Raw genomic sequence first — 26,681 nt, forward strand, 5'->3', positions numbered from 1 at the left:
GCTTTGGTTTTGCGATGGACACAGACTTTGAAAAGTTCCTATTGGAATGCAGATTTCTTCATGGCGAGCAATGATGGTTTCCTCTGAGCACTGGTTTTATATTAGTGGGCCATAAGTAAAGTGGTTAGGTAACATTTGGGGTATAAAAGCACAGAGTAGTTGGCTTACAAACTTTCCGTGTGGGGGAACATTCCATAAGTTTTAGAATTAAGGTCCTGATGTTACTTAATTCCATGTTGGTGTTAAAGAATTTTGAATGGGTGCCAGGTTCGCAAATGTGCAATTAGTTCGTGGATTGTGCCAACCTGGATGATACACACGTGCGGTTAAATGAAGGGCAGAGGGATCAATGGCTCCTTGAGCATTGCCATTCTAGTTAGGTCCCTTCATTTCTGAACGTGGGAGCAGGGTGCAGCTGCCTCAGCTTGTTCCCTGCTTTAGCTGTCAAGGCTCCTTTCCGGCAAGACGTCCCTGAGCCGAAGACACATGGACCAACCCAGAGGAAGCCCTGGGCTGTTGGAGTAGCCGTGCAGAGATATGCTGACATATCCACTGCCCACGGTGCTCTGCTTACACATTCACTGCCTCGGCTCTCCTCCTTAAGCCAGCAACATGCCGTCTGTTTTGAAAGATGGAGGAGGACATTGCAATTGGTGTTGGACATGTGGGTTAATGGGTTAATGTCGGACTTGTGGGTTTGGACCACACTGCTTTCGGATGTCTGCTTGATGAACACTTAACCTTGATATATGAGTCTCACTTAGACATGAGTTTCTGTGCCCCCGTTTCTCTACGAGAGCCAGAGTCACAAATAGGACACCTAGCAGTGGGGCAATGGAAAAACTCATCTTAAGATGGAGAGTAGCTATATAATTGACCTTGCCCTCATGGTAATTCTTCTTCCTTGTCTATCCAGAGGTCAGACAAAGCCACCCTTTACTCAGTGGTTTTCTGGGGAAACTATGGGAAGTGGGAAAAATGAAAGTTTGTAAGCCCACTTGCTTTGAGCCACCAAAATGGGGTGACCTTTAGCTGGGTTTAGACCACCTCTGGGAAGACAGCTATGCAGTGAAATAGATGCCCACCAGTGCTTTCGTGTACTCAGGAACCATAAGTCTTTGCCAGAAATTAAAAAAAAAAATCTGGGAGTAGGGAGAAAACATCTCCCTGAGACTGTGTGTTAAAGAGAGCCTGTGAGCACGCTGCATTGCTTGCTGGGTGACCACGTGGATCTACATATGGAGTGGAGGTCAGAGAAATGCAGCAATAAAAGGACTGCTTGTGTATGGGCCCGCATACCTGTGGATTTGGTTTACGTGAAAACGATGAGAACACGAGGGTGACTCGACTCAAGTTCACCACGTCGCATCAGGAGCCCAGGCTTGTTGAATAGTGGCGAGAGCCCATGGTCTACAACCAAGGTGACCGGTGGACACCCCGTGGAGGCTGAGCGAGGTAGCCAGCACGGGTCGACCAGAAGCCCACCAGACGGCGATATTCGAGACTATGAACTGGTGCCTAAGAGTGCTGATTTTATTCACGGCCTGTCCGGCTTTGGTTTTGCGATGGACACAGACTTTGAAAAGTTCCTATTGGAATGCAGATTTCTTCATGGCGAGCAATGATGGTTTCCTCTGAGCACTGGTTTTATATTAGTGGGCCATAAGTAAAGTGGTTAGGTAAAATTTGGGGTATAAAAGCACAGAGTAGTTGGCTTACAAACTTTCCGTGTGGGGGAACATTCCATAAGTTTTAGAATTAAGGTCCTGATGTTACTTAATTCCATGTTGGTGTTAAAGAATTTTGAATGGGTGCCAGGTTCGCAAATGTGCAATTAGTTCGTGGATTGTGCCAACCTGGATGATACACACGTGCGGTTAAATGAAGGGCAGAGGGATCAATGGCTCCTTGAGCATTGCCATTCTAGTTAGGTCCCTTCATTTCTGAACGTGGGAGCAGGGTGCAGCTGCCTCAGCTTGTTCCCTGCTTTAGCTGTCAAGGCTCCTTTCCGGCAAGACGTCCCTGAGCCGAAGACACATGGACCAACCCAGAGGAAGCCCTGGGCTGTTGGAGTAGCCGTGCAGAGATATGCTGACATATCCACTGCCCACGGTGCTCTGCTTACACATTCACTGCCTCGGCTCTCCTCCTTAAGCCAGCAACATGCCGTCTGTTTTGAAAGATGGAGGAGGACATTGCAATTGGTGTTGGACATGTGGGTTAATGGGTTAATGTCGGACTTGTGGGTTTGGACCACACTGCTTTCGGATGTCTGCTTGATGAACACTTAACCTTGATATATGAGTCTCACTTAGACATGAGTTTCTGTGCCCCCGTTTCTCTACGAGAGCCAGAGTCACAAATAGGACACCTAGCAGTGGGGCAATGGAAAAACTCATCTTAAGATGGAGAGTAGCTATATAATTGACCTTGCCCTCATGGTAATTCTTCTTCCTTGTCTATCCAGAGGTCAGACAAAGCCACCCTTTACTCAGTGGTTTTCTGGGGAAACTATGGGAAGTGGGAAAAATGAAAGTTTGTAAGCCCACTTGCTTTGAGCCACCAAAATGGGGTGACCTTTAGCTGGGTTTAGACCACCTCTGGGAAGACAGCTATGCAGTGAAATAGATGCCCACCAGTGCTTTCGTGTACTCAGGAACCATAAGTCTTTGCCAGAAATTAAAAAAAAAAATCTGGGAGTAGGGAGAAAACATCTCCCTGAGACTGTGTGTTAAAGAGAGCCTGTGAGCACGCTGCATTGCTTGCTGGGTGACCACGTGGATCTACATATGGAGTGGAGGTCAGAGAAATGCAGCAATAAAAGGACTGCTTGTGTATGGGCCCGCATACCTGTGGATTTGGTTTACGTGAAAACGATGAGAACACGAGGGTGACTCGACTCAAGTTCACCACGTCGCATCAGGAGCCCAGGCTTGTTGAATAGTGGCGAGAGCCCATGGTCTACAACCAAGGTGACCGGTGGACACCCCGTGGAGGCTGAGCGAGGTAGCCGGCACGGGTCGACCAGAAGCCCACCAGACGGCGATATTCGAGACTATGAACTGGTGCCTAAGAGTGCTGATTTTATTCACGGCCTGTCCGGCTTTGGTTTTGCGATGGACACAGACTTTGAAAAGTTCCTATTGGAATGCAGATTTCTTCATGGCGAGCAATGATGGTTTCCTCTGAGCACTGGTTTTATATTAGTGGGCCATAAGTAAAGTGGTTAGGTAAAATTTGGGGTATAAAAGCACAGAGTAGTTGGCTTACAAACTTTCCGTGTGGGGGAACATTCCATAAGTTTTAGAATTAAGGTCCTGATGTTACTTAATTCCATGTTGGTGTTAAAGAATTTTGAATGGGTGCCAGGTTTGCAAATGTGCAATTAGTTCGTGGATTGTGCCAACCTGGATGATACACACGTGCGGTTAAATGAAGGGCAGAGGGATCAATGGCTCCTTGAGCATTGCCATTCTAGTTAGGTCCCTTCATTTCTGAACGTGGGAGCAGGGTGCAGCTGCCTCAGCTTGTTCCCTGCTTTAGCTGTCAAGGCTCCTTTCCGGCAAGACGTCCCTGAGCCGAAGACACATGGACCAACCCAGAGGAAGCCCTGGGCTGTTGGAGTAGCCGTGCAGAGATATGCTGACATATCCACTGCCCACGGTGCTCTGCTTACACATTCACTGCCTCGGCTCTCCTCCTTAAGCCAGCAACATGCCGTCTGTTTTGAAAGATGGAGGAGGACATTGCAATTGGTGTTGGACATGTGGGTTAATGGGTTAATGTCGGACTTGTGGGTTTGGACCACACTGCTTTCGGATGTCTGCTTGATGAACACTTAACCTTGATATATGAGTCTCACTTAGACATGAGTTTCTGTGCCCCCGTTTCTCTACGAGAGCCAGAGTCACAAATAGGACACCTAGCAGTGGGGCAATGGAAAAACTCATCTTAAGATGGAGAGTAGCTATATAATTGACCTTGCCCTCATGGTAATTCTTCTTCCTTGTCTATCCAGAGGTCAGACAAAGCCACCCTTTACTCAGTGGTTTTCTGGGGAAACTATGGGAAGTGGGAAAAATGAAAGTTTGTAAGCCCACTTGCTTTGAGCCACCAAAATGGGGTGACCTTTAGCTGGGTTTAGACCACCTCTGGGAAGACAGCTATGCAGTGAAATAGATGCCCACCAGTGCTTTCGTGTACTCAGGAACCATAAGTCTTTGCCAGAAATTAAAAAAAAAAATCTGGGAGTAGGGAGAAAACATCTCCCTGAGACTGTGTGTTAAAGAGAGCCTGTGAGCACGCTGCATTGCTTGCTGGGTGACCACGTGGATCTACATATGGAGTGGAGGTCAGAGAAATGCAGCAATAAAAGGACTGCTTGTGTATGGGCCCGCATACCTGTGGATTTGGTTTACGTGAAAACGATGAGAACACGAGGGTGACTCGACTCAAGTTCACCACGTCGCATCAGGAGCCCAGGCTTGTTGAATAGTGGCGAGAGCCCATGGTCTACAACCAAGGTGACCGGTGGACACCCCGTGGAGGCTGAGCGAGGTAGCCGGCACGGGTCGACCAGAAGCCCACCAGACGGCGATATTCGAGACTATGAACTGGTGCCTAAGAGTGCTGATTTTATTCACGGCCTGTCCGGCTTTGGTTTTGCGATGGACACAGACTTTGAAAAGTTCCTATTGGAATGCAGATTTCTTCATGGCGAGCAATGATGGTTTCCTCTGAGCACTGGTTTTATATTAGTGGGCCATAAGTAAAGTGGTTAGGTAACATTTGGGGTATAAAAGCACAGAGTAGTTGGCTTACAAACTTTCCGTGTGGGGGAACATTCCATAAGTTTTAGAATTAAGGTCCTGATGTTACTTAATTCCATGTTGGTGTTAAAGAATTTTGAATGGGTGCCAGGTTCGCAAATGTGCAATTAGTTCGTGGATTGTGCCAACCTGGATGATACACACGTGCGGTTAAATGAAGGGCAGAGGGATCAATGGCTCCTTGAGCATTGCCATTCTAGTTAGGTCCCTTCATTTCTGAACGTGGGAGCAGGGTGCAGCTGCCTCAGCTTGTTCCCTGCTTTAGCTGTCAAGGCTCCTTTCCGGCAAGACGTCCCTGAGCCGAAGACACATGGACCAACCCAGAGGAAGCCCTGGGCTGTTGGAGTAGCCGTGCAGAGATATGCTGACATATCCACTGCCCACGGTGCTCTGCTTACACATTCACTGCCTCGGCTCTCCTCCTTAAGCCAGCAACATGCCGTCTGTTTTGAAAGATGGAGGAGGACATTGCAATTGGTGTTGGACATGTGGGTTAATGGGTTAATGTCGGACTTGTGGGTTTGGACCACACTGCTTTCGGATGTCTGCTTGATGAACACTTAACCTTGATATATGAGTCTCACTTAGACATGAGTTTCTGTGCCCCCGTTTCTCTACGAGAGCCAGAGTCACAAATAGGACACCTAGCAGTGGGGCAATGGAAAAACTCATCTTAAGATGGAGAGTAGCTATATAATTGACCTTGCCCTCATGGTAATTCTTCTTCCTTGTCTATCCAGAGGTCAGACAAAGCCACCCTTTACTCAGTGGTTTTCTGGGGAAACTATGGGAAGTGGGAAAAATGAAAGTTTGTAAGCCCACTTGCTTTGAGCCACCAAAATGGGGTGACCTTTAGCTGGGTTTAGACCACCTCTGGGAAGACAGCTATGCAGTGAAATAGATGCCCACCAGTGCTTTCGTGTACTCAGGAACCATAAGTCTTTGCCAGAAATTAAAAAAAAAAATCTGGGAGTAGGGAGAAAACATCTCCCTGAGACTGTGTGTTAAAGAGAGCCTGTGAGCACGCTGCATTGCTTGCTGGGTGACCACGTGGATCTACATATGGAGTGGAGGTCAGAGAAATGCAGCAATAAAAGGACTGCTTGTGTATGGGCCCGCATACCTGTGGATTTGGTTTACGTGAAAACGATGAGAACACGAGGGTGACTCGACTCAAGTTCACCACGTCGCATCAGGAGCCCAGGCTTGTTGAATAGTGGCGAGAGCCCATGGTCTACAACCAAGGTGACCGGTGGACACCCCGTGGAGGCTGAGCGAGGTAGCCGGCACGGGTCGACCAGAAGCCCACCAGACGGCGATATTCGAGACTATGAACTGGTGCCTAAGAGTGCTGATTTTATTCACGGCCTGTCCGGCTTTGGTTTTGCGATGGACACAGACTTTGAAAAGTTCCTATTGGAATGCAGATTTCTTCATGGCGAGCAATGATGGTTTCCTCTGAGCACTGGTTTTATATTAGTGGGCCATAAGTAAAGTGGTTAGGTAAAATTTGGGGTATAAAAGCACAGAGTAGTTGGCTTACAAACTTTCCGTGTGGGGGAACATTCCATAAGTTTTAGAATTAAGGTCCTGATGTTACTTAATTCCATGTTGGTGTTAAAGAATTTTGAATGGGTGCCAGGTTCGCAAATGTGCAATTAGTTCGTGGATTGTGCCAACCTGGATGATACACACGTGCGGTTAAATGAAGGGCAGAGGGATCAATGGCTCCTTGAGCATTGCCATTCTAGTTAGGTCCCTTCATTTCTGAACGTGGGAGCAGGGTGCAGCTGCCTCAGCTTGTTCCCTGCTTTAGCTGTCAAGGCTCCTTTCCGGCAAGACGTCCCTGAGCCGAAGACACATGGACCAACCCAGAGGAAGCCCTGGGCTGTTGGAGTAGCCGTGCAGAGATATGCTGACATATCCACTGCCCACGGTGCTCTGCTTACACATTCACTGCCTCGGCTCTCCTCCTTAAGCCAGCAACATGCCGTCTGTTTTGAAAGATGGAGGAGGACATTGCAATTGGTGTTGGACATGTGGGTTAATGGGTTAATGTCGGACTTGTGGGTTTGGACCACACTGCTTTCGGATGTCTGCTTGATGAACACTTAACCTTGATATATGAGTCTCACTTAGACATGAGTTTCTGTGCCCCCGTTTCTCTACGAGAGCCAGAGTCACAAATAGGACACCTAGCAGTGGGGCAATGGAAAAACTCATCTTAAGATGGAGAGTAGCTATATAATTGACCTTGCCCTCATGGTAATTCTTCTTCCTTGTCTATCCAGAGGTCAGACAAAGCCACCCTTTACTCAGTGGTTTTCTGGGGAAACTATGGGAAGTGGGAAAAATGAAAGTTTGTAAGCCCACTTGCTTTGAGCCACCAAAATGGGGTGACCTTTAGCTGGGTTTAGACCACCTCTGGGAAGACAGCTATGCAGTGAAATAGATGCCCACCAGTGCTTTCGTGTACTCAGGAACCATAAGTCTTTGCCAGAAATTAAAAAAAAAAATCTGGGAGTAGGGAGAAAACATCTCCCTGAGACTGTGTGTTAAAGAGAGCCTGTGAGCACGCTGCATTGCTTGCTGGGTGACCACGTGGATCTACATATGGAGTGGAGGTCAGAGAAATGCAGCAATAAAAGGACTGCTTGTGTATGGGCCCGCATACCTGTGGATTTGGTTTACGTGAAAACGATGAGAACACGAGGGTGACTCGACTCAAGTTCACCACGTCGCATCAGGAGCCCAGGCTTGTTGAATAGTGGCGAGAGCCCATGGTCTACAACCAAGGTGACCGGTGGACACCCCGTGGAGGCTGAGCGAGGTAGCCGGCACGGGTCGACCAGAAGCCCACCAGACGGCGATATTCGAGACTATGAACTGGTGCCTAAGAGTGCTGATTTTATTCACGGCCTGTCCGGCTTTGGTTTTGCGATGGACACAGACTTTGAAAAGTTCCTATTGGAATGCAGATTTCTTCATGGCGAGCAATGATGGTTTCCTCTGAGCACTGGTTTTATATTAGTGGGCCATAAGTAAAGTGGTTAGGTAACATTTGGGGTATAAAAGCACAGAGTAGTTGGCTTACAAACTTTCCGTGTGGGGGAACATTCCATAAGTTTTAGAATTAAGGTCCTGATGTTACTTAATTCCATGTTGGTGTTAAAGAATTTTGAATGGGTGCCAGGTTCGCAAATGTGCAATTAGTTCGTGGATTGTGCCAACCTGGATGATACACACGTGCGGTTAAATGAAGGGCAGAGGGATCAATGGCTCCTTGAGCATTGCCATTCTAGTTAGGTCCCTTCATTTCTGAACGTGGGAGCAGGGTGCAGCTGCCTCAGCTTGTTCCCTGCTTTAGCTGTCAAGGCTCCTTTCCGGCAAGACGTCCCTGAGCCGAAGACACATGGACCAACCCAGAGGAAGCCCTGGGCTGTTGGAGTAGCCGTGCAGAGATATGCTGACATATCCACTGCCCACGGTGCTCTGCTTACACATTCACTGCCTCGGCTCTCCTCCTTAAGCCAGCAACATGCCGTCTGTTTTGAAAGATGGAGGAGGACATTGCAATTGGTGTTGGACATGTGGGTTAATGGGTTAATGTCGGACTTGTGGGTTTGGACCACACTGCTTTCGGATGTCTGCTTGATGAACACTTAACCTTGATATATGAGTCTCACTTAGACATGAGTTTCTGTGCCCCCGTTTCTCTACGAGAGCCAGAGTCACAAATAGGACACCTAGCAGTGGGGCAATGGAAAAACTCATCTTAAGATGGAGAGTAGCTATATAATTGACCTTGCCCTCATGGTAATTCTTCTTCCTTGTCTATCCAGAGGTCAGACAAAGCCACCCTTTACTCAGTGGTTTTCTGGGGAAACTATGGGAAGTGGGAAAAATGAAAGTTTGTAAGCCCACTTGCTTTGAGCCACCAAAATGGGGTGACCTTTAGCTGGGTTTAGACCACCTCTGGGAAGACAGCTATGCAGTGAAATAGATGCCCACCAGTGCTTTCGTGTACTCAGGAACCATAAGTCTTTGCCAGAAATTAAAAAAAAAAATCTGGGAGTAGGGAGAAAACATCTCCCTGAGACTGTGTGTTAAAGAGAGCCTGTGAGCACGCTGCATTGCTTGCTGGGTGACCACGTGGATCTACATATGGAGTGGAGGTCAGAGAAATGCAGCAATAAAAGGACTGCTTGTGTATGGGCCCGCATACCTGTGGATTTGGTTTACGTGAAAACGATGAGAACACGAGGGTGACTCGACTCAAGTTCACCACGTCGCATCAGGAGCCCAGGCTTGTTGAATAGTGGCGAGAGCCCATGGTCTACAACCAAGGTGACCGGTGGACACCCCGTGGAGGCTGAGCGAGGTAGCCGGCACGGGTCGACCAGAAGCCCACCAGACGGCGATATTCGAGACTATGAACTGGTGCCTAAGAGTGCTGATTTTATTCACGGCCTGTCCGGCTTTGGTTTTGCGATGGACACAGACTTTGAAAAGTTCCTATTGGAATGCAGATTTCTTCATGGCGAGCAATGATGGTTTCCTCTGAGCACTGGTTTTATATTAGTGGGCCATAAGTAAAGTGGTTAGGTAACATTTGGGGTATAAAAGCACAGAGTAGTTGGCTTACAAACTTTCCGTGTGGGGGAACATTCCATAAGTTTTAGAATTAAGGTCCTGATGTTACTTAATTCCATGTTGGTGTTAAAGAATTTTGAATGGGTGCCAGGTTCGCAAATGTGCAATTAGTTCGTGGATTGTGCCAACCTGGATGATACACACGTGCGGTTAAATGAAGGGCAGAGGGATCAATGGCTCCTTGAGCATTGCCATTCTAGTTAGGTCCCTTCATTTCTGAACGTGGGAGCAGGGTGCAGCTGCCTCAGCTTGTTCCCTGCTTTAGCTGTCAAGGCTCCTTTCCGGCAAGACGTCCCTGAGCCGAAGACACATGGACCAACCCAGAGGAAGCCCTGGGCTGTTGGAGTAGCCGTGCAGAGATATGCTGACATATCCACTGCCCACGGTGCTCTGCTTACACATTCACTGCCTCGGCTCTCCTCCTTAAGCCAGCAACATGCCGTCTGTTTTGAAAGATGGAGGAGGACATTGCAATTGGTGTTGGACATGTGGGTTAATGGGTTAATGTCGGACTTGTGGGTTTGGACCACACTGCTTTCGGATGTCTGCTTGATGAACACTTAACCTTGATATATGAGTCTCACTTAGACATGAGTTTCTGTGCCCCCGTTTCTCTACGAGAGCCAGAGTCACAAATAGGACACCTAGCAGTGGGGCAATGGAAAAACTCATCTTAAGATGGAGAGTAGCTATATAATTGACCTTGCCCTCATGGTAATTCTTCTTCCTTGTCTATCCAGAGGTCAGACAAAGCCACCCTTTACTCAGTGGTTTTCTGGGGAAACTATGGGAAGTGGGAAAAATGAAAGTTTGTAAGCCCACTTGCTTTGAGCCACCAAAATGGGGTGACCTTTAGCGGGGTTTAGACCACCTCTGGGAAGACAGCTATGCAGTGAAATAGATGCCCACCAGTGCTTTCGTGTACTCAGGAACCATAAGTCTTTGCCAGAAATTAAAAAAAAAAATCTGGGAGTAGGGAGAAAACATCTCCCTGAGACTGTGTGTTAAAGAGAGCCTGTGAGCACGCTGCATTGCTTGCTGGGTGACCACGTGGATCTACATATGGAGTGGAGGTCAGAGAAATGCAGCAATAAAAGGACTGCTTGTGTATGGGCCCGCATACCTGTGGATTTGGTTTACGTGAAAACGATGAGAACACGAGGGTGACTCGACTCAAGTTCACCACGTCGCATCAGGAGCCCAGGCTTGTTGAATAGTGGCGAGAGCCCATGGTCTACAACCAAGGTGACCGGTGGACACCCCGTGGAGGCTGAGCGAGGTAGCCGGCACGGGTCGACCAGAAGCCCACCAGACGGCGATATTCGAGACTATGAACTGGTGCCTAAGAGTGCTGATTTTATTCACGGCCTGTCCGGCTTTGGTTTTGCGATGGACACAGACTTTGAAAAGTTCCTATTGGAATGCAGATTTCTTCATGGCGAGCAATGATGGTTTCCTCTGAGCACTGGTTTTATATTAGTGGGCCATAAGTAAAGTGGTTAGGTAAAATTTGGGGTATAAAAGCACAGAGTAGTTGGCTTACAAACTTTCCGTGTGGGGGAACATTCCATAAGTTTTAGAATTAAGGTCCTGATGTTACTTAATTCCATGTTGGTGTTAAAGAATTTTGAATGGGTGCCAGGTTCGCAAATGTGCAATTAGTTCGTGGATTGTGCCAACCTGGATGATACACACGTGCGGTTAAATGAAGGGCAGAGGGATCAATGGCTCCTTGAGCATTGCCATTCTAGTTAGGTCCCTTCATTTCTGAACGTGGGAGCAGGGTGCAGCTGCCTCAGCTTGTTCCCTGCTTTAGCTGTCAAGGCTCCTTTCCGGCAAGACGTCCCTGAGCCGAAGACACATGGACCAACCCAGAGGAAGCCCTGGGCTGTTGGAGTAGCCGTGCAGAGATATGCTGACATATCCACTGCCCACGGTGCTCTGCTTACACATTCACTGCCTCGGCTCTCCTCCTTAAGCCAGCAACATGCCGTCTGTTTTGAAAGATGGAGGAGGACATTGCAATTGGTGTTGGACATGTGGGTTAATGGGTTAATGTCGGACTTGTGGGTTTGGACCACACTGCTTTCGGATGTCTGCTTGATGAACACTTAACCTTGATATATGAGTCTCACTTAGACATGAGTTTCTGTGCCCCCGTTTCTCTACGAGAGCCAGAGTCACAAATAGGACACCTAGCAGTGGGGCAATGGAAAAACTCATCTTAAGATGGAGAGTAGCTATATAATTGACCTTGCCCTCATGGTAATTCTTCTTCCTTGTCTATCCAGAGGTCAGACAAAGCCACCCTTTACTCAGTGGTTTTCTGGGGAAACTATGGGAAGTGGGAAAAATGAAAGTTTGTAAGCCCACTTGCTTTGAGCCACCAAAATGGGGTGACCTTTAGCTGGGTTTAGACCACCTCTGGGAAGACAGCTATGCAGTGAAATAGATGCCCACCAGTGCTTTCGTGTACTCAGGAACCATAAGTCTTTGCCAGAAATTAAAAAAAAAAATCTGGGAGTAGGGAGAAAACATCTCCCTGAGACTGTGTGTTAAAGAGAGCCTGTGAGCACGCTGCATTGCTTGCTGGGTGACCACGTGGATCTACATATGGAGTGGAGGTCAGAGAAATGCAGCAATAAAAGGACTGCTTGTGTATGGGCCCGCATACCTGTGGATTTGGTTTACGTGAAAACGATGAGAACACGAGGGTGACTCGACTCAAGTTCACCACGTCGCATCAGGAGCCCAGGCTTGTTGAATAGTGGCGAGAGCCCATGGTCTACAACCAAGGTGACCGGTGGACACCCCGTGGAGGCTGAGCGAGGTAGCCGGCACGGGTCGACCAGAAGCCCACCAGACGGCGATATTCGAGACTATGAACTGGTGCCTAAGAGTGCTGATTTTATTCACGGCCTGTCCGGCTTTGGTTTTGCGATGGACACAGACTTTGAAAAGTTCCTATTGGAATGCAGATTTCTTCATGGCGAGCAATGATGGTTTCCTCTGAGCACTGGTTTTATATTAGTGGGCCATAAGTAAAGTGGTTAGGTAAAATTTGGGGTATAAAAGCACAGAGTAGTTGGCTTACAAACTTTCCGTGTGGGGGAACATTCCATAAGTTTTAGAATTAAGGTCCTGATGTTACTTAATTCCATGTTGGTGTTAAAGAATTTTGAATGGGTGCCAGGTTCGCAAATGTGCAATTAGTTCGTGGATTGTGCCAACCTGGATGATACACACGTGCGGTTAAATGAAGGGCAGAGGGATCAATGGCTCCTTGAGCATTGCCATTCTAGTTAGGTCCCTTCATTTCTGAACGTGGGAGCAGGGTGCAGCTGCCTCAGCTTGTTCCCTGCTTTAGCTGTCAAGGCTCCTTTCCGGCAAGACGTCCCTGAGCCGAAGACACATGGACCAACCCAGAGGAAGCCCTGGGCTGTTGGAGTAGCCGTGCAGAGATATGCTGACATATCCACTGCCCACGGTGCTCTGCTTACACATTCACTGCCTCGGCTCTCCTCCTTAAGCCAGCAACATGCCGTCTGTTTTGAAAGATGGAGGAGGACATTGCAATTGGTGTTGGACATGTGGGTTAATGGGTTAATGTCGGACTTGTGGGTTTGGACCACACTGCTTTCGGATGTCTGCTTGATGAACACTTAACCTTGATATATGAGTCTCACTTAGACATGAGTTTCTGTGCCCCCGTTTCTCTACGAGAGCCAGAGTCACAAATAGGACACCTAGCAGTGGGGCAATGGAAAAACTCATCTTAAGATGGAGAGTAGCTATATAATTGACCTTGCCCTCATGGTAATTCTTCTTCCTTGTCTATCCAGAGGTCAGACAAAGCCACCCTTTACTCAGTGGTTTTCTGGGGAAACTATGGGAAGTGGGAAAAATGAAAGTTTGTAAGCCCACTTGCTTTGAGCCACCAAAATGGGGTGACCTTTAGCTGGGTTTAGACCACCTCTGGGAAGACAGCTATGCAGTGAAATAGATGCCCACCAGTGCTTTCGTGTACTCAGGAACCATAAGTCTTTGCCAGAAATTAAAAAAAAAATCTGGGAGTAGGGAGAAAACATCTCCCTGAGACTGTGTGTTAAAGAGAGCCTGTGAGCACGCTGCATTGCTTGCTGGGTGACCACGTGGATCTACATATGGAGTGGAGGTCAGAGAAATGCAGCAATAAAAGGACTGCTTGTGTATGGGCCCGCATACCTGTGGATTTGGTTTACGTGAAAACGATGAGAACACGAGGGTGACTCGACTCAAGTTCACCACGTCGCATCAGGAGCCCAGGCTTGTTGAATAGTGGCGAGAGCCCATGGTCTACAACCAAGGTGACCGGTGGACACCCCGTGGAGGCTGAGCGAGGTAGCCGGCACGGGTCGACCAGAAGCCCACCAGACGGCGATATTCGAGACTATGAACTGGTGCCTAAGAGTGCTGATTTTATTCACGGCCTGTCCGGCTTTGGTTTTGCGATGGACACAGACTTTGAAAAGTTCCTATTGGAATGCAGATTTCTTCATGGCGAGCAATGATGGTTTCCTCTGAGCACTGGTTTTATATTAGTGGGCCATAAGTAAAGTGGTTAGGTAAAATTTGGGGTATAAAAGCACAGAGTAGTTGGCTTACAAACTTTCCGTGTGGGGGAACATTCCATAAGTTTTAGAATTAAGGTCCTGATGTTACTTAATTCCATGTTGGTGTTAAAGAATTTTGAATGGGTGCCAGGTTCGCAAATGTGCAATTAGTTCGTGGATTGTGCCAACCTGGATGATACACACGTGCGGTTAAATGAAGGGCAGAGGGATCAATGGCTCCTTGAGCATTGCCATTCTAGTTAGGTCCCTTCATTTCTGAACGTGGGAGCAGGGTGCAGCTGCCTCAGCTTGTTCCCTGCTTTAGCTGTCAAGGCTCCTTTCCGGCAAGACGTCCCTGAGCCGAAGACACATGGACCAACCCAGAGGAAGCCCTGGGCTGTTGGAGTAGCCGTGCAGAGATATGCTGACATATCCACTGCCCACGGTGCTCTGCTTACACATTCACTGCCTCGGCTCTCCTCCTTAAGCCAGCAACATGCCGTCTGTTTTGAAAGATGGAGGAGGACATTGCAATTGGTGTTGGACATGTGGGTTAATGGGTTAATGTCGGACTTGTGGGTTTGGACCACACTGCTTTCGGATGTCTGCTTGATGAACACTTAACCTTGATATATGAGTCTCACTTAGACATGAGTTTCTGTGCCCCCGTTTCTCTACGAGAGCCAGAGTCACAAATAGGACACCTAGCAGTGGGGCAATGGAAAAACTCATCTTAAGATGGAGAGTAGCTATATAATTGACCTTGCCCTCATGGTAATTCTTCTTCCTTGTCTATCCAGAGGTCAGACAAAGCCACCCTTTACTCAGTGGTTTTCTGGGGAAACTATGGGAAGTGGGAAAAATGAAAGTTTGTAAGCCCACTTGCTTTGAGCCACCAAAATGGGGTGACCTTTAGCGGGGTTTAGACCACCTCTGGGAAGACAGCTATGCAGTGAAATAGATGCCCACCAGTGCTTTCGTGTACTCAGGAACCATAAGTCTTTGCCAGAAATTAAAAAAAAAAATCTGGGAGTAGGGAGAAAACATCTCCCTGAGACTGTGTGTTAAAGAGAGCCTGTGAGCACGCTGCATTGCTTGCTGGGTGACCACGTGGATCTACATATGGAGTGGAGGTCAGAGAAATGCAGCAATAAAAGGACTGCTTGTGTATGGGCCCGCATACCTGTGGATTTGGTTTACGTGAAAACGATGAGAACACGAGGGTGACTCGACTCAAGTTCACCACGTCGCATCAGGAGCCCAGGCTTGTTGAATAGTGGCGAGAGCCCATGGTCTACAACCAAGGTGACCGGTGGACACCCCGTGGAGGCTGAGCGAGGTAGCCGGCACGGGTCGACCAGAAGCCCACCAGACGGCGATATTCGAGACTATGAACTGGTGCCTAAGAGTGCTGATTTTATTCACGGCCTGTCCGGCTTTGGTTTTGCGATGGACACAGACTTTGAAAAGTTCCTATTGGAATGCAGATTTCTTCATGGCGAGCAATGATGGTTTCCTCTGAGCACTGGTTTTATATTAGTGGGCCATAAGTAAAGTGGTTAGGTAAAATTTGGGGTATAAAAGCACAGAGTAGTTGGCTTACAAACTTTCCGTGTGGGGGAACATTCCATAAGTTTTAGAATTAAGGTCCTGATGTTACTTAATTCCATGTTGGTGTTAAAGAATTTTGAATGGGTGCCAGGTTCGCAAATGTGCAATTAGTTCGTGGATTGTGCCAACCTGGATGATACACACGTGCGGTTAAATGAAGGGCAGAGGGATCAATGGCTCCTTGAGCATTGCCATTCTAGTTAGGTCCCTTCATTTCTGAACGTGGGAGCAGGGTGCAGCTGCCTCAGCTTGTTCCCTGCTTTAGCTGTCAAGGCTCCTTTCCGGCAAGACGTCCCTGAGCCGAAGACACATGGACCAACCCAGAGGAAGCCCTGGGCTGTTGGAGTAGCCGTGCAGAGATATGCTGACATATCCACTGCCCACGGTGCTCTGCTTACACATTCACTGCCTCGGCTCTCCTCCTTAAGCCAGCAACATGCCGTCTGTTTTGAAAGATGGAGGAGGACATTGCAATTGGTGTTGGACATGTGGGTTAATGGGTTAATGTCGGACTTGTGGGTTTGGACCACACTGCTTTCGGATGTCTGCTTGATGAACACTTAACCTTGATATATGAGTCTCACTTAGACATGAGTTTCTGTGCCCCCGTTTCTCTACGAGAGCCAGAGTCACAAATAGGACACCTAGCAGTGGGGCAATGGAAAAACTCATCTTAAGATGGAGAGTAGCTATATAATTGACCTTGCCCTCATGGTAATTCTTCTTCCTTGTCTATCCAGAGGTCAGACAAAGCCACCCTTTACTCAGTGGTTTTCTGGGGAAACTATGGGAAGTGGGAAAAATGAAAGTTTGTAAGCCCACTTGCTTTGAGCCACCAAAATGGGGTGACCTTTAGCTGGGTTTAGACCACCTCTGGGAAGACAGCTATGCAGTGAAATAGATGCCCACCAGTGCTTTCGTGTACTCAGGAACCATAAGTCTTTGCCAGAAATTAAAAAAAAAAATCTGGGAGTAGGGAGAAAACATCTCCCTGAGACTGTGTGTTAAAGAGAGCCTGTGAGCACGCTGCATTGCTTGCTGGGTGACCACGTGGATCTACATATGGAGTGGAGGTCAGAGAAATGCAGCAATAAAAGGACTGCTTGTGTATGGGCCCGCATACCTGTGGATTTGGTTTACGTGAAAACGATGAGAACACGAGGGTGACTCGACTCAAGTTCACCACGTCGCATCAGGAGCCCAGGCTTGTTGAATAGTGGCGAGAGCCCATGGTCTACAACCAAGGTGACCGGTGGACACCCCGTGGAGGCTGAGCGAGGTAGCCGGCACGGGTCGACCAGAAGCCCACCAGACGGCGATATTCGAGACTATGAACTGGTGCCTAAGAGTGCTGATTTTATTCACGGCCTGTCCGGCTTTGGTTTTGCGATGGACACAGACTTTGAAAAGTTCCTATTGGAATGCAGATTTCTTCATGGCGAGCAATGATGGTTTCCTCTGAGCACTGGTTTTATATTAGTGGGCCATAAGTAAAGTGGTTAGGTAAAATTTGGGGTATAAAAGCACAGAGTAGTTGGCTTACAAACTTTCCGTGTGGGGGAACATTCCATAAGTTTTAGAATTAAGGTCCTGATGTTACTTAATTCCATGTTGGTGTTAAAGAATTTTGAATGGGTGCCAGGTTCGCAAATGTGCAATTAGTTCGTGGATTGTGCCAACCTGGATGATACACACGTGCGGTTAAATGAAGGGCAGAGGGATCAATGGCTCCTTGAGCATTGCCATTCTAGTTAGGTCCCTTCATTTCTGAACGTGGGAGCAGGGTGCAGCTGCCTCAGCTTGTTCCCTGCTTTAGCTGTCAAGGCTCCTTTCCGGCAAGACGTCCCTGAGCCGAAGACACATGGACCAACCCAGAGGAAGCCCTGGGCTGTTGGAGTAGCCGTGCAGAGATATGCTGACATATCCACTGCCCACGGTGCTCTGCTTACACATTCACTGCCTCGGCTCTCCTCCTTAAGCCAGCAACATGCCGTCTGTTTTGAAAGATGGAGGAGGACATTGCAATTGGTGTTGGACATGTGGGTTAATGGGTTAATGTCGGACTTGTGGGTTTGGACCACACTGCTTTCGGATGTCTGCTTGATGAACACTTAACCTTGATATATGAGTCTCACTTAGACATGAGTTTCTGTGCCCCCGTTTCTCTACGAGAGCCAGAGTCACAAATAGGACACCTAGCAGTGGGGCAATGGAAAAACTCATCTTAAGATGGAGAGTAGCTATATAATTGACCTTGCCCTCATGGTAATTCTTCTTCCTTGTCTATCCAGAGGTCAGACAAAGCCACCCTTTACTCAGTGGTTTTCTGGGGAAACTATGGGAAGTGGGAAAAATGAAAGTTTGTAAGCCCACTTGCTTTGAGCCACCAAAATGGGGTGACCTTTAGCTGGGTTTAGACCACCTCTGGGAAGACAGCTATGCAGTGAAATAGATGCCCACCAGTGCTTTCGTGTACTCAGGAACCATAAGTCTTTGCCAGAAATTAAAAAAAAAAATCTGGGAGTAGGGAGAAAACATCTCCCTGAGACTGTGTGTTAAAGAGAGCCTGTGAGCACGCTGCATTGCTTGCTGGGTGACCACGTGGATCTACATATGGAGTGGAGGTCAGAGAAATGCAGCAATAAAAGGACTGCTTGTGTATGGGCCCGCATACCTGTGGATTTGGTTTACGTGAAAACGATGAGAACACGAGGGTGACTCGACTCAAGTTCACCACGTCGCATCAGGAGCCCAGGCTTGTTGAATAGTGGCGAGAGCCCATGGTCTACAACCAAGGTGACCGGTGGACACCCCGTGGAGGCTGAGCGAGGTAGCCGGCACGGGTCGACCAGAAGCCCACCAGACGGCGATATTCGAGACTATGAACTGGTGCCTAAGAGTGCTGATTTTATTCACGGCCTGTCCGGCTTTGGTTTTGCGATGGACACAGACTTTGAAAAGTTCCTATTGGAATGCAGATTTCTTCATGGCGAGCAATGATGGTTTCCTCTGAGCACTGGTTTTATATTAGTGGGCCATAAGTAAAGTGGTTAGGTAAAATTTGGGGTATAAAAGCACAGAGTAGTTGGCTTACAAACTTTCCGTGTGGGGGAACATTCCATAAGTTTTAGAATTAAGGTCCTGATGTTACTTAATTCCATGTTGGTGTTAAAGAATTTTGAATGGGTGCCAGGTTCGCAAATGTGCAATTAGTTCGTGGATTGTGCCAACCTGGATGATACACACGTGCGGTTAAATGAAGGGCAGAGGGATCAATGGCTCCTTGAGCATTGCCATTCTAGTTAGGTCCCTTCATTTCTGAACGTGGGAGCAGGGTGCAGCTGCCTCAGCTTGTTCCCTGCTTTAGCTGTCAAGGCTCCTTTCCGGCAAGACGTCCCTGAGCCGAAGACACATGGACCAACCCAGAGGAAGCCCTGGGCTGTTGGAGTAGCCGTGCAGAGATATGCTGACATATCCACTGCCCACGGTGCTCTGCTTACACATTCACTGCCTCGGCTCTCCTCCTTAAGCCAGCAACATGCCGTCTGTTTTGAAAGATGGAGGAGGACATTGCAATTGGTGTTGGACATGTGGGTTAATGGGTTAATGTCGGACTTGTGGGTTTGGACCACACTGCTTTCGGATGTCTGCTTGATGAACACTTAACCTTGATATATGAGTCTCACTTAGACATGAGTTTCTGTGCCCCCGTTTCTCTACGAGAGCCAGAGTCACAAATAGGACACCTAGCAGTGGGGCAATGGAAAAACTCATCTTAAGATGGAGAGTAGCTATATAATTGACCTTGCCCTCATGGTAATTCTTCTTCCTTGTCTATCCAGAGGTCAGACAAAGCCACCCTTTACTCAGTGTTTTTCTGGGGAAACTATGGGAAGTGGGAAAAATGAAAGTTTGTAAGCCCACTTGCTTTGAGCCACCAAAATGGGGTGACCTTTAGCTGGGTTTAGACCACCTCTGGGAAGACAGCTATGCAGTGAAATAGATGCCCACCAGTGCTTTCGTGTACTCAGGAACCATAAGTCTTTGCCAGAAATTAAAAAAAAAAATCTGGGAGTAGGGAGAAAACATCTCCCTGAGACTGTGTGTTAAAGAGAGCCTGTGAGCACGCTGCATTGCTTGCTGGGTGACCACGTGGATCTACATATGGAGTGGAGGTCAGAGAAATGCAGCAATAAAAGGACTGCTTGTGTATGGGCCCGCATACCTGTGGATTTGGTTTACGTGAAAACGATGAGAACACGAGGGTGACTCGACTCAAGTTCACCACGTCGCATCAGGAGCCCAGGCTTGTTGAATAGTGGCGAGAGCCCATGGTCTACAACCAAGGTGACCGGTGGACACCCCGTGGAGGCTGAGCGAGGTAGCCGGCACGGGTCGACCAGAAGCCCACCAGACGGCGATATTCGAGACTATGAACTGGTGCCTAAGAGTGCTGATTTTATTCACGGCCTGTCCGGCTTTGGTTTTGCGATGGACACAGACTTTGAAAAGTTCCTATTGGAATGCAGATTTCTTCATGGCGAGCAATGATGGTTTCCTCTGAGCACTGGTTTTATATTAGTGGGCCATAAGTAAAGTGGTTAGGTAAAATTTGGGGTATAAAAGCACAGAGTAGTTGGCTTACAAACTTTCCGTGTGGGGGAACATTCCATAAGTTTTAGAATTAAGGTCCTGATGTTACTTAATTCCATGTTGGTGTTAAAGAATTTTGAATGGGTGCCAGGTTCGCAAATGTGCAATTAGTTCGTGGATTGTGCCAACCTGGATGATACACACGTGCGGTTAAATGAAGGGCAGAGGGATCAATGGCTCCTTGAGCATTGCCATTCTAGTTAGGTCCCTTCATTTCTGAACGTGGGAGCAGGGTGCAGCTGCCTCAGCTTGTTCCCTGCTTTAGCTGTCAAGGCTCCTTTCCGGCAAGACGTCCCTGAGCCGAAGACACATGGACCAACCCAGAGGAAGCCCTGGGCTGTTGGAGTAGCCGTGCAGAGATATGCTGACATATCCACTGCCCACGGTGCTCTGCTTACACATTCACTGCCTCGGCTCTCCTCCTTAAGCCAGCAACATGCCGTCTGTTTTGAAAGATGGAGGAGGACATTGCAATTGGTGTTGGACATGTGGGTTAATGGGTTAATGTCGGACTTGTGGGTTTGGACCACACTGCTTTCGGATGTCTGCTTGATGAACACTTAACCTTGATATATGAGTCTCACTTAGACATGAGTTTCTGTGCCCCAGTTTCTCTACGAGAGCCAGAGTCACAAATAGGACACCTAGCAGTGGGGCAATGGAAAAACTCATCTTAAGATGGAGAGTAGCTATATAATTGACCTTGCCCTCATGGTAATTCTTCTTCCTTGTCTATCCAGAGGTCAGACAAAGCCACCCTTTACTCAGTGGTTTTCTGGGGAAACTATGGGAAGTGGGAAAAATGAAAGTTTGTAAGCCCACTTGCTTTGAGCCACCAAAATGGGGTGACCTTTAGCTGGGTTTAGACCACCTCTGGGAAGACAGCTATGCAGTGAAATAGATGCCCACCAGTGCTTTCGTGTACTCAGGAACCATAAGTCTTTGCCAGAAATTAAAAAAAAAAATCTGGGAGTAGGGAGAAAACATCTCCCTGAGACTGTGTGTTAAAGAGAGCCTGTGAGCACGCTGCATTGCTTGCTGGGTGACCACGTGGATCTACATATGGAGTGGAGGTCAGAGAAATGCAGCAATAAAAGGACTGCTTGTGTATGGGCCCGCATACCTGTGGATTTGGTTTACGTGAAAACGATGAGAACACGAGGGTGACTCGACTCAAGTTCACCACGTCGCATCAGGAGCCCAGGCTTGTTGAATAGTGGCGAGAGCCCATGGTCTACAACCAAGGTGACCGGTGGACACCCCGTGGAGGCTGAGCGAGGTAGCCGGCACGGGTCGACCAGAAGCCCACCAGACGGCGATATTCGAGACTATGAACTGGTGCCTAAGAGTGCTGATTTTATTCACGGCCTGTCCGGCTTTGGTTTTGCGATGGACACAGACTTTGAAAAGTTCCTATTGGAATGCAGATTTCTTCATGGCGAGCAATGATGGTTTCCTCTGAGCACTGGTTTTATATTAGTGGGCCATAAGTAAAGTGGTTAGGTAAAATTTGGGGTATAAAAGCACAGAGTAGTTGGCTTACAAACTTTCCGTGTGGGGGAACATTCCATAAGTTTTAGAATTAAGGTCCTGATGTTACTTAATTCCATGTTGGTGTTAAAGAATTTTGAATGGGTGCCAGGTTCGCAAATGTGCAATTAGTTCGTGGATTGTGCCAACCTGGATGATACACACGTGCGGTTAAATGAAGGGCAGAGGGATCAATGGCTCCTTGAGCATTGCCATTCTAGTTAGGTCCCTTCATTTCTGAACGTGGGAGCAGGGTGCAGCTGCCTCAGCTTGTTCCCTGCTTTAGCTGTCAAGGCTCCTTTCCGGCAAGACGTCCCTGAGCCGAAGACACATGGACCAACCCAGAGGAAGCCCTGGGCTGTTGGAGTAGCCGTGCAGAGATATGCTGACATATCCACTGCCCACGGTGCTCTGCTTACACATTCACTGCCTCGGCTCTCCTCCTTAAGCCAGCAACATGCCGTCTGTTTTGAAAGATGGAGGAGGACATTGCAATTGGTGTTGGACATGTGGGTTAATGGGTTAATGTCGGACTTGTGGGTTTGGACCACACTGCTTTCGGATGTCTGCTTGATGAACACTTAACCTTGATATATGAGTCTCACTTAGACATGAGTTTCTGTGCCCCCGTTTCTCTACGAGAGCCAGAGTCACAAATAGGACACCTAGCAGTGGGGCAATGGAAAAACTCATCTTAAGATGGAGAGTAGCTATATAATTGACCTTGCCCTCATGGTAATTCTTCTTCCTTGTCTATCCAGAGGTCAGACAAAGCCACCCTTTACTCAGTGGTTTTCTGGGGAAACTATGGGAAGTGGGAAAAATGAAAGTTTGTAAGCCCACTTGCTTTGAGCCACCAAAATGGGGTGACCTTTAGCGGGGTTTAGACCACCTCTGGGAAGACAGCTATGCAGTGAAATAGATGCCCACCAGTGCTTTCGTGTACTCAGGAACCATAAGTCTTTGCCAGAAATTAAAAAAAAAAATCTGGGAGTAGGGAGAAAACATCTCCCTGAGACTGTGTGTTAAAGAGAGCCTGTGAGCACGCTGCATTGCTTGCTGGGTGACCACGTGGATCTACATATGGAGTGGAGGTCAGAGAAATGCAGCAATAAAAGGACTGCTTGTGTATGGGCCCGCATACCTGTGGATTTGGTTTACGTGAAAACGATGAGAACACGAGGGTGACTCGACTCAAGTTCACCACGTCGCATCAGGAGCCCAGGCTTGTTGAATAGTGGCGAGAGCCCATGGTCTACAACCAAGGTGACCGGTGGACACCCCGTGGAGGCTGAGCGAGGTAGCCGGCACGGGTCGACCAGAAGCCCACCAGACGGCGATATTCGAGACTATGAACTGGTGCCTAAGAGTGCTGATTTTATTCACGGCCTGTCCGGCTTTGGTTTTGCGATGGACACAGACTTTGAAAAGTTCCTATTGGAATGCAGATTTCTTCATGGCGAGCAATGATGGTTTCCTCTGAGCACTGGTTTTATATTAGTGGGCCATAAGTAAAGTGGTTAGGTAAAATTTGGGGTATAAAAGCACAGAGTAGTTGGCTTACAAACTTTCCGTGTGGGGGAACATTCCATAAGTTTTAGAATTAAGGTCCTGATGTTACTTAATTCCATGTTGGTGTTAAAGAATTTTGAATGGGTGCCAGGTTCGCAAATGTGCAATTAGTTCGTGGATTGTGCCAACCTGGATGATACACACGTGCGGTTAAATGAAGGGCAGAGGGATCAATGGCTCCTTGAGCATTGCCATTCTAGTTAGGTCCCTTCATTTCTGAACGTGGGAGCAGGGTGCAGCTGCCTCAGCTTGTTCCCTGCTTTAGCTGTCAAGGCTCCTTTCCGGCAAGACGTCCCTGAGCCGAAGACACATGGACCAACCCAGAGGAAGCCCTGGGCTGTTGGAGTAGCCGTGCAGAGATATGCTGACATATCCACTGCCCACGGTGCTCTGCTTACACATTCACTGCCTCGGCTCTCCTCCTTAAGCCAGCAACATGCCGTCTGTTTTGAAAGATGGAGGAGGACATTGCAATTGGTGTTGGACATGTGGGTTAATGGGTTAATGTCGGACTTGTGGGTTTGGACCACACTGCTTTCGGATGTCTGCTTGATGAACACTTAACCTTGATATATGAGTCTCACTTAGACATGAGTTTCTGTGCCCCCGTTTCTCTACGAGAGCCAGAGTCACAAATAGGACACCTAGCAGTGGGGCAATGGAAAAACTCATCTTAAGATGGAGAGTAGCTATATAATTGACCTTGCCCTCATGGTAATTCTTCTTCCTTGTCTATCCAGAGGTCAGACAAAGCCACCCTTTACTCAGTGGTTTTCTGGGGAAACTATGGGAAGTGGGAAAAATGAAAGTTTGTAAGCCCACTTGCTTTGAGCCACCAAAATGGGGTGACCTTTAGCGGGGTTTAGACCACCTCTGGGAAGACAGCTATGCAGTGAAATAGATGCCCACCAGTGCTTTCGTGTACTCAGGAACCATAAGTCTTTGCCAGAAATTAAAAAAAAAAATCTGGGAGTAGGGAGAAAACATCTCCCTGAGACTGTGTGTTAAAGAGAGCCTGTGAGCACGCTGCATTGCTTGCTGGGTGACCACGTGGATCTACATATGGAGTGGAGGTCAGAGAAATGCAGCAATAAAAGGACTGCTTGTGTATGGGCCCGCATACCTGTGGATTTGGTTTACGTGAAAACGATGAGAACACGAGGGTGACTCGACTCAAGTTCACCACGTCGCATCAGGAGCCCAGGCTTGTTGAATAGTGGCGAGAGCCCATGGTCTACAACCAAGGTGACCGGTGGACACCCCGTGGAGGCTGAGCGAGGTAGCCGGCACGGGTCGACCAGAAGCCCACCAGACGGCGATATTCGAGACTATGAACTGGTGCCTAAGAGTGCTGATTTTATTCACGGCCTGTCCGGCTTTGGTTTTGCGATGGACACAGACTTTGAAAAGTTCCTATTGGAATGCAGATTTCTTCATGGCGAGCAATGATGGTTTCCTCTGAGCACTGGTTTTATATTAGTGGGCCATAAGTAAAGTGGTTAGGTAACATTTGGGGTATAAAAGCACAGAGTAGTTGGCTTACAAACTTTCCGTGTGGGGGAACATTCCATAAGTTTTAGAATTAAGGTCCTGATGTTACTTAATTCCATGTTGGTGTTAAAGAATTTTGAATGGGTGCCAGGTTCGCAAATGTGCAATTAGTTCGTGGATTGTGCCAACCTGGATGATACACACGTGCGGTTAAATGAAGGGCAGAGGGATCAATGGCTCCTTGAGCATTGCCATTCTAGTTAGGTCCCTTCATTTCTGAACGTGGGAGCAGGGTGCAGCTGCCTCAGCTTGTTCCCTGCTTTAGCTGTCAAGGCTCCTTTCCGGCAAGACGTCCCTGAGCCGAAGACACATGGACCAACCCAGAGGAAGCCCTGGGCTGTTGGAGTAGCCGTGCAGAGATATGCTGACATATCCACTGCCCACGGTGCTCTGCTTACACATTCACTGCCTCGGCTCTCCTCCTTAAGCCAGCAACATGCCGTCTGTTTTGAAAGATGGAGGAGGACATTGCAATTGGTGTTGGACATGTGGGTTAATGGGTTAATGTCGGACTTGTGGGTTTGGACCACACTGCTTTCGGATGTCTGCTTGATGAACACTTAACCTTGATATATGAGTCTCACTTAGACATGAGTTTCTGTGCCCCCGTTTCTCTACGAGAGCCAGAGTCACAAATAGGACACCTAGCAGTGGGGCAATGGAAAAACTCATCTTAAGATGGAGAGTAGCTATATAATTGACCTTGCCCTCATGGTAATTCTTCTTCCTTGTCTATCCAGAGGTCAGACAAAGCCACCCTTTACTCAGTGGTTTTCTGGGGAAACTATGGGAAGTGGGAAAAATGAAAGTTTGTAAGCCCACTTGCTTTGAGCCACCAAAATGGGGTGACCTTTAGCTGGGTTTAGACCACCTCTGGGAAGACAGCTATGCAGTGAAATAGATGCCCACCAGTGCTTTCGTGTACTCAGGAACCATAAGTCTTTGCCAGAAATTAAAAAAAAAAATCTGGGAGTAGGGAGAAAACATCTCCCTGAGACTGTGTGTTAAAGAGAGCCTGTGAGCACGCTGCATTGCTTGCTGGGTGACCACGTGGATCTACATATGGAGTGGAGGTCAGAGAAATGCAGCAATAAAAGGACTGCTTGTGTATGGGCCCGCATACCTGTGGATTTGGTTTACGTGAAAACGATGAGAACACGAGGGTGACTCGACTCAAGTTCACCACGTCGCATCAGGAGCCCAGGCTTGTTGAATAGTGGCGAGAGCCCATGGTCTACAACCAAGGTGACCGGTGGACACCCCGTGGAGGCTGAGCGAGGTAGCCGGCACGGGTCGACCAGAAGCCCACCAGACGGCGATATTCGAGACTATGAACTGGTGCCTAAGAGTGCTGATTTTATTCACGGCCTGTCCGGCTTTGGTTTTGCGATGGACACAGACTTTGAAAAGTTCCTATTGGAATGCAGATTTCTTCATGGCGAGCAATGATGGTTTCCTCTGAGCACTGGTTTTATATTAGTGGGCCATAAGTAAAGTGGTTAGGTAACATTTGGGGTATAAAAGCACAGAGTAGTTGGCTTACAAACTTTCCGTGTGGGGGAACATTCCATAAGTTTTAGAATTAAGGTCCTGATGTTACTTAATTCCATGTTGGTGTTAAAGAATTTTGAATGGGTTCCAGGTTCGCAAATGTGCAATTAGTTCGTGGATTGTGCCAACCTGGATGATA

This window comes from Tenrec ecaudatus, chromosome 12, assembly GCF_050624435.1.
Source record: "Tenrec ecaudatus isolate mTenEca1 chromosome 12, mTenEca1.hap1, whole genome shotgun sequence".
NCBI lineage: Eukaryota > Metazoa > Chordata > Mammalia > Afrosoricida > Tenrecidae > Tenrec > Tenrec ecaudatus.